The following is a 12654-nucleotide window of genomic DNA, read 5'->3' on the forward strand; positions in this document are numbered from 1 at the left end:
TTTTTCAGATTCTTTTCCCTTATAGGTTATTACAAAATACTGAATATAGTTCTCTGTGCTATACAGTAGGTCCTTGTTGGTTATATATTTTATATATAGTAGTGTATATATGTTAATCCCAAATTCCTAATTTATCCTTCCCCCGCCTTCCTCTTTGGTAACAATTAGTTTGTTTTCTATGTCTGTGGGTCTATTTCATTTTTTTTTTTTTTTTTTAGATTCCACATATAAGCGATATCATGTGACATTTGCCTCTCTCTGTCTGACTTACTTCACTTAGTATGATCATCTCTAGGTCCATCTGTGTTGCTGAAAATGACATTATTTCATTCTTTCTTATGGCTGAGTAATATTCCATTGTATATATGTACCACATCTTCTTTATCCATTCCTCTGTCAATGGACATTTAGGCTGCTTCCGTGTCTTGGTTATTGTAAATAGTGCTGCAATGAACATTGGGGTGCATGTATCTTTTTGAATTATGGTTATTCCTAGATGCCTAGGAGTGGGATTGCTGGATCATATGGTAGGTCTATTTTTAATTTTTAAGAAACCTCCATACTGTTCTCCATAGTGGCTGTACCAATTTACATTCCCACCAAGAGTGTAGGAGCGTTCCTTTTTCTCCACACCCTCTTCGGCATTTATTATTTGTAGACTTTTTGATGATGGGCATTCTGACCTGTGTGAGGTGATACTTCACTGTATCTTTCTTTTTTTTTTTTTAACTTGTATGTGTTTTGTACTAAGCTTAAGTATCAGGGTTATGTTGTCCTTATTCATTACATGGGATGTTTTCTCTCTTTGTGTTTGCTCTATAACAATTTAAATTACTAAGGAATTATCTGCTCCTTGAGGAAATAGTCTCTGGGGAACTGATATACTTACATATACTTATACCATTTTTTTTCTTGTGCAATTTTCAAGACTTTCTCACTGTTCTGGGCCTACTAACGGTACCCCTTCTGGTTTCTTAGCTCTGTTGTTGATTATTCTGACTTTTTATACTTCTTGTGTTATTTCAATGAGATTTTGGGTAGGGTATTTGGTCAATCATCTTGAAAGGCTTTCTATCTTTTTGTATACTCTAAAACAGATCAAATAATAGAGAAATTATCTGTATCTTGAAGGCTTGCTAGGACTTGCCAGTGAACAATCTGAACCTGGGCCACCTCTTCATCTTTGATTTATTCTGGTGTACTTCTTCCTGAACTCATAAAAGTCAATCTGTCTGCTGGACTTGGGACTCATCTTTGGATATTGCCTCTCAAGAAGACCCACTTGATTTCACACATTCTACCCTTGGGGAAGAGTTTTGTTTTGTTCTCCATTTTAGCAAACCCAGCCATGGCTTCTTATGTGTCTTGAATGGCAAAATCAGTCAACTGTTTTTCTATCTTAAGTGTCCCCTCTTGGTTCCACAGTGCATCTTTAACCAATATAAACAAAATATGAAGTGAGTGTAATTAAAAATATATATATCAAATATTCGAAGTGAGTATTGTCCTGATAAGTTAGATTATCAGACACATAAGCTGCACATTTAGTCAATGGTGGCTTTTGAAAGGAGGTTGGTTAGTCCACCTATACGTTTGATGTGTTCGCATCACATGTGTTTGAATATCTGACATTAAGTCTCGCATTCCCTTGGAAGGAACAACCCAGAGGATTTTCTGCAGTGAGAGTTAATTCAACTCAAAGGTGCATATCTCTTAAGGGATGAGGGGTTGAGAGTAAGAGATAAAAAAACCAGCAATAATATAAGAATAAAACCACCTCCAGAAATCAGGCTTACAGTACAAAATTTTTTTACTATAAGACTTATTTTAAGCTGCAAATTCTTACATGTCCTCATTAAATGGATATACATTTGTCACAGGGAAAACAATATGACTGTTAAGAGAATGATGAAAGCTTAGTCTTCAGTAGGATGAGTCATGAAAAACAGAAGAGTAAAAAAACACCCAGAAGGGTTTCATTCACCAAGAGCTGAATCTTTCACAAGATTTAACTTTCACACTTTAGCGATTTGTATAATTGCTACAATTGCCACCAGGCCCTCATGCAAATCTTCTGATATTCCTAAATGAGAATTGCCAGCAGTTGCTTGTCAGTCATGTACTGCTACATGACTTACCTAGTCTGAATTATATACAACATCTCAGCACCATACTCAGAAAAGACTGTTAAGCCTGTTAGCATCCTTCCTCAGGTCCAGAGAGTTTCAGGAATCTTTGAAGTTGATGGTGCAGTGGAGCAAAGCTTTCTGTTCAAAGGGCAGCATCTTCCAAAGCAAGCTGATTAAGCCTCATTCCAAGTGCACCCTTTCCTTGTTGCTAAATTGAGCTCCATTCCTTCTCCCCACCATATCTGGAAAGATGCCGTTCGGGGGGGAATCTTCCCAAATAACACCCAACAGAGTTACATCTCCTATAGCAATTTTAATGACTGAGCATTAAGAACCAGAGTCTAAACTGTGCCCAGGAGCTCATGAAATCTGCTCTATGTGCCTGCTTATGGAACAAGGCAGGGGATTTTCTGTCTTAAGTAACAAGGCACGCCATGCATCTGGAAGGAGAAGCAGGCCCTGAAATGTTCACAGCATGCTGCAGCCGAATGTTTTCTCTCTTCTTCAGAAGATAAACTCTCTTCTTCAGAAGTTTTGATTTGTTTTCTTTGAATTTCAAAAATCCATACAGGGAGGGGAGACAAGTCAGGCAAGCAATTCCATAATGCTGCTTATGTGGGAGCCACTTTCTGACAGGCTGTTGTGTTTGCAGAGGTTTACTCTGCTGCATCACAAGGCATGGGGATGAGCCTGTGAAAATCCCTGAAGTAGAGTGATGAGAATGGGGCAGAGAGGAAATAACCTTTTATCACGTCTTAACTTAGGCCCAGAAACTGTGCCTGCACCAGTCCAGAACAGCAGAGAATGCCCTCTTTTTTTTTTTACCTCTAAATTTCTGTGTTTTTTTTTTTCTTAACCAAACCACAAAGAACCACAACCTTTCCCAAATGAATCACAGAAGATCCATGGTTCTCAGCATTTTTTTTTTTTTTACATCTTTTTTGGAGTATAATTGCTTTACAATGGTGTGTTAGTTTCTGCTTTATAACAAAGTGAATCAGTTACACATATACATATGTTCCCATATCTCTTCCCTCTTGCGTCTCCCTCCCTCCCACCCTCCCTACCCCACCCCTCCAGGTGGTCACAAAGCACCGAGCTGATCTCCCTGTGCTATCAGCATTTATTTTTAAATAATGTGTGTTGTCATATTATGGAGAGTCATAAATAGCATATATAAATCTAAAAATTCAGACATTAAAAAAATGTGTAGCCTTCTATCCTTAATTCCAAGGAAATGTTAAGAGTTATTTATTTTTGAATATCAGCATTATTTTGGTGGCAACCTTTGGGGTTTTACTTTACTAGTGAAAGACAGTGATTCATCTTGCCCTCACTAAGGCAAACCCAAGACAGACTTGATGATTCTTTAAGCGGTAGAGTCAGCGACACTTGTTAGCAAACACTTTTCTAACTTGTCAGAGGCTAATTATTTTTGGTGTGTGGTTTTTATCAAATACCTTCTAAAGAAACTGCAATGTCTTTCCTGAATTTTTTCTTTGCAAGAGTCTATTTCTAAGAGCACATTCAATCTTAGGTAATAGTTTCTCATTTGTATGAAAGTTGCTGTCTTTCGTATTTGCTTTTCTACTGATTTCCATAGAAATCATTCTTGCCCTTCTGTGAGGAGTACAGGAGCCAAGGCTCTGATGTGACCCCTGGTAGCGAGAGCAGGTCCGCACAGATGTGGTACAGAGCTTCCCAGCTCCGAAACACGTGCGAGCACACAGAACTCTCTTTACTTTTCAGTCTCAGAATTAGTGGATTTATTGGGCTGGTGCTGACATAAAAAATGAAATGAAACATCTGATTGTAACAGCTGCACAAAATTTGGACTCATGTAAACTGGTCTGACATCACACGTTCTGCATGTGAGTTCCATGAGTATTCTCCATATGGTGCTAATACAATAACATGCCTACAAAGTCCCTGTGGTTTATGGCATGATGAGCTCCAGAGCTGAGGAAATAAAGCCAGGAAGCCTACGCCATTTGCCAAATGGAGCTAGCTTTGGGTAAAGTCTCGTTCTCACTGAGCTGCTCAGGCTCACTAGGCGCAAGAAGCCATGCTGGGCATAGTACCAGCAGTAAGCTTTATGTTGGAGATCCTGGTCCCCTCTCCTCGGAAGGGGTGAGAGTGAGGTCTCACAATGTTTTTTTTGCCTTACTCCATAGAAAAATAGATGTGGGAGTGTAAAGGAGTTGCCAAAGCCACCTTACTCCTTCCCAGCAGTCAGGAAAAGGCAGGTAGAAAGAGAGAAAGAGAACATAATGGCTCAACAGAAATCCTGGCGAGATCTAGCAGTCCTTTGCTGGGGAGGCTGGAGTTCTGCCCAGGGCACACGGTGGCATTGATCAGATCAGTGACACCCCACACTGACCCACAGCTATAAACACAATCTGCACATGTTCTCTTTCTTCAGCTAAAGGCAGGCGGGGTGGGGGTGGTCCAGGCATTTGGCAAGTAGTTCGTGTTGCTCTGACAGGCTGTATATGTGGCCTAGAAAAAAATTCTGTCCTTATTTAATTTTTGAAAATGACTCAAAGACACTTGTTTATCTGTTGGCAGATTAACCTCACAGAGGATGACTTTTGGAAAATATTTAGCGGCAGCTTAGCTTTCCCTGTTTGCTCAGCATAATGCTGGATTGCTTCCCTCACCATCAGTTTCCAGGCTCAGAGAAAACACACTGCAAGTGTAGCATTGTAAACAGATTCGTCTGCTGGACTTTCAAGGTCAGTGAACTTATTGAATGCAGCACCTGTTTGCATGAGAGAATTCGTAAGTGGGTGTATCAGGTTGGGGTCCCTCATATTTTAGAGCAGCACCTATTGACTGTATGTGATAGTCCATTCTAGCTCTGTTGGGCACTAAATACACAGAGGCAGAAAGAGATCTCTGAATTTCAAGAGTTGCAAGGAGGGGAGACAGAACATCTTTGGGCCCAAGTGAGGATTTTCATGGTCTGAGAAAGGGAAGGGAGAAAAAAAACAGGTGGGGATAGGAGAAATCTCAGGAGAGTAATGAACATTCTCATATTGTTATAAAGCATTTCAAAATAGAAAAAAAATCAGTGCTACCTAGCTAATTTTTTCCTCCAGTGAAACTCATCTTCAGTCTTCTTAAATCATAAGCAGAACAGAATTACATTAATAGAAAATCACTTCATAAACAATTTTACTAAAATTTATTCATTCTGTAAAATTGGAAGCACCTGTGATTTTAATTGACACAAAATGTAAGTTAAAACTAAGCTTAATAATGGAATCATTGTACACCGTAAGATCAGTTGTAAAATTCTCCTTTGTTTTGACCATCTATGCAATGGCTCTCCTCCATCATGATGGGCAATGTAGAGATGATTGTTAAAGAAAAGCAAATAGGTTTTTGAGGAATTCTGGTCTAATCTCCTGGGGCCCAAGGTGGTGGCTTAGAACCATCCCACTGCAGCTGAGATCAGAGAGTCTATTTGGGGTTCTATCTAGGTTCTAGACCATTCTCTAATTGTCCAACTGGAATTAAACAAACTATACAGTGTTAATGAACTGTGTGGCCACATCTGCCTCTGCCAGGCGTACTACGGCCCTGATGCATGCTGTTAGGTCACCACACGTTAATTATCTTTCAGGTTCTCTGCACATTCTTTTCTAAACAAGGCAGCCCTGCCAACTTGTCAACAGGGCATTATTCTCTACAAACGAAGTTACTTTCTTTTTGCCGGAGAATGCCCACAATGACTTTCTCAGAGGTCTGGGAACAGAAGCAAGATTGTACCTTTCACTGCCTCTTTAATTTAAAGGAGAAAAAAAAAAATCTCTGTAAGCTAATATGTAGCTTCATTGGTGATTATAGTACTGCAAGCTTCTCTGATTTAAACCAGAGAACAGGAAATGTCACCTTCTCAGCTGGTAGAGAAGAAAAAAACATGCAGGTGGATGGTGTGAAATTTAAGCAGACTTGGGAAAGAACTAATCCATGTTTAGAATTCTCCACTGGAGATGTGTTTTGACAGTTCTCTGGTGGTTTCCTGTTTTGGTTTGCCCACTTCATGTTAATGCATGAGGCAGCATGATATAGCTGAAAAATCATGTGTTTTGAGGTCAGGTGTCCCACTCCTGTCACTTTCAGCTAGGCTAGTCACCTATTTCTCTGCGCTTCAGGTTATAAATCTGATAATTCGGGTAATGATACTTAACTCAATGAATTGCTGTGAGAGGTAAAATGATAATGAATATAGAAGTGCTTTATATTGCTGCCTGCTACTTGCTAGCTGTGTGACTTTGTGCAAATTACTTAATCTCTAGGCCTAGATTTTGTCATCTATGAAATGGGGATAAACCCCTGAGTTGTGGTGAGGATCACATAAGTTAATACATATAAAGTGCTTAGAACAGTGCCTAGCATACAGTATGCTACTACATACTTAGCTCTAAATGTTTTCCATTATTTCTATTTATCAGGTGATATAGATATGTTACTTATTTTTTCAGGTGTACTTCACTTTATACTAATTTAAATACAGCAGAATCTATATTTATAATTCTATTATTACTGAGTATTTTGTGCAGAGCACTAAGATAAGTGCTGTATATGAATATAAATTAGGGGGATAGTTATCTGTGTTGCAAAAGGGAATAGCAATGGACTTGAGGACACGGGGAGGGGGAAGGGTAAGCTGGGACGAAGTGAGAGAGTGGCATGGACTTATATACACTACCAAATGTGAAATAGATAGATAGTGGGAAGCAGCTGCATAGCACAGGGAGATCAGCTCGGTGCTTTGTGACCACTTAGAGGGGTGGGATAGGGAGGGTTGGAGGGAGATGCAAGAGGGAGGAGATATGGGCATATATGTATATGTATAGCTGATTCACTTTGTTATAAAGCAGAAACTAACACACCATTGTAAAGCAGTTATACTCCAATACAGATGTTAAAAAAAAAGGGGGGGGGAATAGCAAGGCAGTGCTTCAATTCAAGAATTCACTTTGACAGTACCCACTATTGTTTTCAACACAATTTGAAGTACAGAAGACATGTAACACAACCTTCAAGGAGTGTTTTAAATATATTTTTATTATTCTAATATTAATGCATGGTCATTGTAGAAAATTTTAGAAAATACTGATAAGCAATAGTAATAATTATTATTATAACAATAGTAATGAAATGAAATCTAAATCACCTATATTGTCACCACCAAGAGGTAGATATTTCTCACACTTTTGTTTAAATTATTTTGGTTTGTGTGTGTGTGTGTGTGTAGGTGTACACAAAATTAGAATCATACTGCTTTTAAAAATTTAATAAATCATAAACATCTTTCCATGTTACTAAATATTCTTCTCTTTTCATTATTATTAAAAAAATTTTTTTTGAAACAGTTTCGGATCTAAAGAAGAATGATAAAAATAGTGCAGAGCTATTTCTACTTAAATATTTGTCTACTCTTTTTAGCATACTTTGGTGGACCTTGCCATCAGCAACGATTACTGTGGTATTTTAATGGTGATTTTCTATTTCCCTCATGTCCCTTCTGTATTTATTTATTGGTATTCTTCTCTGAGGAAGAGCTGTTCCTTCTCTCCCATATATTTACTTAATCATTTATATCCATGTGGACTCATGAACATTTATTTTATTCTCTTTGTTAAAATCTAATATTGTACCATTGCTTTTTATTTTGTTGTTCAGGTTGTTCCAGCTTTGATTATTGGGAGCTCTTTCAGATTGGTTCCTATGCACTTTTTGTACTGCCTACATTCAAACACCACAGATGCTCCAGGATCATCAACTACCCCAGCCCCTGGAATCAAACAGTTCTCCAAAGATCCCTGATCTCTTATATTGGAGGATGATATTTAGAAACCAATACCATCAGGAGTTAGGTGTTCACCTTGTTTACTGAGGTGTCACTGTTTCTAACCCCTCTCAGTAGATAGAGCCAAGAAAGTGTGTGTGTGTGTGTGTGTGTTTGTGTGTGCGTGTGTAAGTATACATTAACTCATGCATACACATATATCTATATTTCTGTACTAATTTATCTGTATATATTTAAAACTTTTTCAAATTTAACATTTAAAACATGGGTGCATATTGATACCTTTGAATCCAGTTGAGCACCACAGGAGTCATCACAGCCTTCCCTGTTTTCTTATGTGTTAACTTCTTTCTCCAATAGTGAGAGACCTGACTCTGATTATCTACAATATATTTAGCTGTTTGTTTAATCCAACTATACAAAATAAGTTGTGTCAGAATTCCTAGCCCATCCCCCTGTGAGAAACAACTAAAGTGCAGTGTTTGTGTACTTTAGCCTTGCATCAAATCAAAACACTGTTTATCTAAAGTTACTTAGGTTGGCTCCTCTTCTCCCCATCCCCCTTCAGTGTGCTTATGTGATCCATTTAAAATAAGTTAAATGCATTTGTCACAATCTGCATTCCATCTTTTCTCCCACAGCCTGGTAGATTTTTTTTTTTTTTAACCTGTAGTAAAATTCACTTTCTGTGCTGTATGTTTCTATCAGGTTTGGCAAATGCATAGAGTAGTATTATCAACCATCATTCCATACACAATTGCATCAACCCAAAGTTTCTCCTGCTATTCCCGTAGAGACAACTCCCACAGCCCCTGATCCATCAGCTACTCATTGGTTTTCCTCCTTATGATCTTGCCCTTTCCAGAGTGCCATGTGAATAGAACCCAACAATTCTGGGTCTGGCTTCTTTCACCTTGTAAAATGCAGGTAAGATTCGTGCATGCTATTTTGTGAGTCAGTAGTTCATTCTATTCTATTGCTGAAAGTATTCTATTATGTACCACAGTTTGGAGAACATCTAGGTTGTTTCCAATTTTAAAGCAGCTGTGAATATTTACTTACAGGTTTTGGTACGAACGTTTTCTTTTCTTTTCTTTTGGATGCATGGCTGGGAGTGGGATTGCTGGGTCACGTGGTAGGTATATGTTTACCTTTATAAGAAACAGCCAAACTGTTTCACAAAGTGACTGTGCCATGTTGCATCCTCATCAGCACTTGGTATTGCCAGGTTTTTTACATTTTAAATATTCTAACAGGCATATTGTGGTACCTTATTGTGGTTTTAATTTATATTTCCCTAATGATTAATGATGGTGAGGGTTTTTCTTATGCTTGTTTTTCATCTGAATATGTTCTTAGGTAAAGTATACGTTTAGCTCTTTTCCTGTTTTAAAACATTGGGTTGTTTTCTGATTGTTACGATTTATGAGTTCTTTATATATTCTGGATATAAGTCCTTTTACAAATATGATTTTAAAATATTTTCTCCCAGTTTGACTTACCATTTCATTCTCTTAATCAAAAGCAGAAGTTTTTACAGAGAAAATTTTTTTATTTTAATACAATCCAGTTTATTAACTTTTTTTCTTTCATGGATCATGACTCTGTTGTTGTATCTTAAAAACTCTTTGCCTGGGCTTCCCTGGTGGCACAGTGGTTGAGAGTCTGCCTGCCGATGCAGGGGACATGGGTTCGTGCCCCGGTCCGGGAAGATCCCACATGCCGCGGAGCGGCTGGGCCCGTGAGCCATGGCCGCTGAGCCTGCGCTTCCGAAGCCTGTGCTCCGCAACGGGAGAGGCCACAACAGTGAGAGGCCCGCGTACCGCAAAAAAAAAAAAAAAACAACTCTTTGCCTAACTCAGGCTTCCTCAATGGTGGCACTATTAACATTTTGGACTGGATAATTCTTTGCTGTGAGGGGCTGTTCTGTGCATTGTAGAATGTTTAGCAGCATCCCTGGCCTCTACCCATTAGATGCCTGTAGAACTCCCTCCTCCCCCACACACACCTGCCACCTATTCATGATGATCAAAAACGTTCTAGACATTGCCAAATGTCCCCTGGCATATAAAGGTGACTTTGTTCAGAATCACTGGCCTAATCCAAGGCCATGCACATCATTTTCTCCTGTGTTTTCTTTGAGAAGGCTTTTGGCTTTATGTTTTATATTTTAGGTCTATGATTCATTTTAAGTTAATTTTTGTGTGAGGTATGAGATACAGGCTGAGGAGGTTTTTTTCCCTTTGCATATGGACACTCGGTTGTTCTAGACCCATTTGTTTCAAGAGACTGTCTTCTCTATTGAATTGTAGTTGCCTTACTGTCAAAACTCAGTTGACTGTATTTATGTGGTTTTATTTCTGGTCTCTCTCTTCTGTTCCATTGATCTATGTGTCTATCCTTTCTCCATAACCACTGTATAGATTACTATAGCATTACAGTAACACTGAATTACATAGTGTTAGTCTTCCAACTTTGTTATTCTTTTCAAATTTTTTTGGCAATTCTCATTCCTTTGCCTTTCCATATAAACTTTAAAACCACCATGTCAATACCTATGTACAAGCCTGCTGGATTTTTTCATTGGAATTGCATTTAATCTATATAATGAATTGGGGAGATGTAACATCTTAATAATACTAAATCTTCTAATCCAAGGACATGATCTGTTTCTCCATTAGTTTGGGTCTTCTTACTTTTTTTCCTTTAGTATTTTGTTCTTTGCATCATGCAGAACCCACATAATTTTTTTATATTTATACCTAAGTTGGGTTTTTTGGCGCAATTGTAAATGGTATTGTTATTTTAATTTTGAATTTCAGTTGTTCAGTGCTAGTGTATAGAAATACCACGGTTTTGTTTTCACTGACTTTGTATCCTGTAGACTTTATTAAACTCATTTAGTTGTTCTAAGAGCTTTTGTGTAGATTATTTGGAAATTTCTACATGGACATTTTGAACTGGATAATTCTTTGTTGTGGTAGGCTATGAATAGATGACATGCCTTTTATTTCCATGTCTTGTCTTATTGTAATGGCTAGGAGTCCCCGTATGATGTTAAATAGGTGTAGTGAAAGTGGATATCTTTTGCCTTTTTCTCTATCTTAGAGGTAAAGTATTGAGTCTTTACCTATTTAGTATGATGTTAGGCAAAGGCTTTTTGTAGATGTCTTTTATTAGGTTTCGGAAGTTTCTCTAACTGGTTTGCTGAGAGTTTTAATCATGAATGGGGGTAGAATTTTGTCAAATGCTTTTCTTGCATCTATTTTCTTCTTTAGTCTGTTATTACGGTGCCTTACATTGACTGATTTTCAAATATCGAGCCAGTGTCACATTCCTGTGAGCAATGCTACTTGGCCGTGATGTATTATCTTTTTTATATTCTCTGAATTAAATTTGCTAACATTTTGGTAAGAATTACTTTTCATCTGTATTCATGAGGGATGTTGCTCTGTAGTTTTCTTCTTTCGCAATGTTGTTTTGGCCTTGGTATTAGGGCAATTCTGGTGTCATTTCTGTTTTCTGAAAAAAGTTGTGTTAAATTTATATTATTTCTTTCTTATATGTTTGATAGAATTCACTGTTGACTTCTATCTATTCTATCTATTCTATCCATTTGGGCCTGGAGATTTCTTTTTGGAAGGTTTTTAAAGTACAAATTAAATGTCTTTAATAGATATAGGACTGTCTATTTATCTAGTTTCTTCTTGAGTGAGCTTTAGTAATTTGTATCTTTCCTGGATTCCATTTCATATAAATTATCAAATTTCTGGGCATAGAGTTGTTCAAAATATACCCTTACAATCTTGTTAATATTTGTAGGGTCTGTAATGATATCCCCTCTTTTGTTCCTGATGTTGGTAATTTATATCTTTTCTCTTTTTTTCTTGGTCAGTCTGGCCAAAGGTTTATCAATTTTGTCAGTCTTTTCAAAGAATCAGCTTTTGGTTTCATTAATATGTCTTTATTGTTTTCTGTTTTTAATTTCATTGATTTCTGTTTTAATTTTTATTATTTTCTTCCCTCAGCTTATGTGTAACTTAAGTGTATTTTGCTCTTCTTTTTCTAGTTTATAAAGATGGAAGCCTAGATTATTGATTTGAGAGCTTTTTTCTCTTGTAAGCATTTAATTCCTAAATTTCTCTCGAAACACTACTGCAGCTGCATTCCACATGTTTTGATATGTGTGTTTTTATTTTCTTTCAGTCAAAACTCTTTTTTAATCCCTTGAGACTTTCTCTTTGGTTCATAGATTATTAGTAGACAGTTGTTTAATTTCCAATATTTGGGGATTTTTCCAGATATCTTTATATTATTGATTTCTAGTTTAATTCCATTATGGTCTGGGAACATACTTTGAGTGGTTTCTATATTTTAAAGTTTGTTTTATTTCACAGAATATGATACATATTGGTGAATGTTCCATGTGTAGTTGAAAAGAAAGTGTATTCTGCTATTGTTGGGTGGAGTGTTCTATATCTGTCAATTTGGCCTGATGGTTAATCATGTTGCTCAGGTCTTCTGTTTCCATGATAATTATCTGTCTGCTTCTTCTATTAGTTACTGAGAGGTAATTGTATATGTCTCCTTTCAGGTCCATCTCTTTTTGCTTCATGTCTATTGAAGCTATGCTGTTAGGTGCATTCACAAATTAATTGGTTACATTTTCTTGAAAAAGTAAACCTTTTATCATTATGTAGTATA

General features: G+C 37.3%; 1 long non-coding RNA gene across 1 annotated transcript in view; it reads left to right on the forward strand.

Moving 5' to 3' along the window:
• LOC113624274 (uncharacterized) overlaps nt 1–8941 on the forward strand; it is a 21346-nt gene extending 12405 nt beyond the window's left edge. The window contains exon 3 of the long non-coding RNA XR_003434299.1: nt 8816–8941. This is a non-coding gene — a long non-coding RNA (uncharacterized LOC113624274). The remainder of the gene's footprint in view (nt 1–8815) is intronic.
• Nucleotides 8942–12654: the final 3713 nt, after the last annotated feature.

The sequence above is a fragment of the Aethalodelphis obliquidens genome, unplaced genomic scaffold (genome assembly GCF_003676395.1).
Source record: "Aethalodelphis obliquidens isolate GAN/ISIS:26980383/991018 unplaced genomic scaffold, ASM367639v1 scaffold1, whole genome shotgun sequence".
NCBI lineage: Eukaryota > Metazoa > Chordata > Mammalia > Artiodactyla > Delphinidae > Aethalodelphis > Aethalodelphis obliquidens.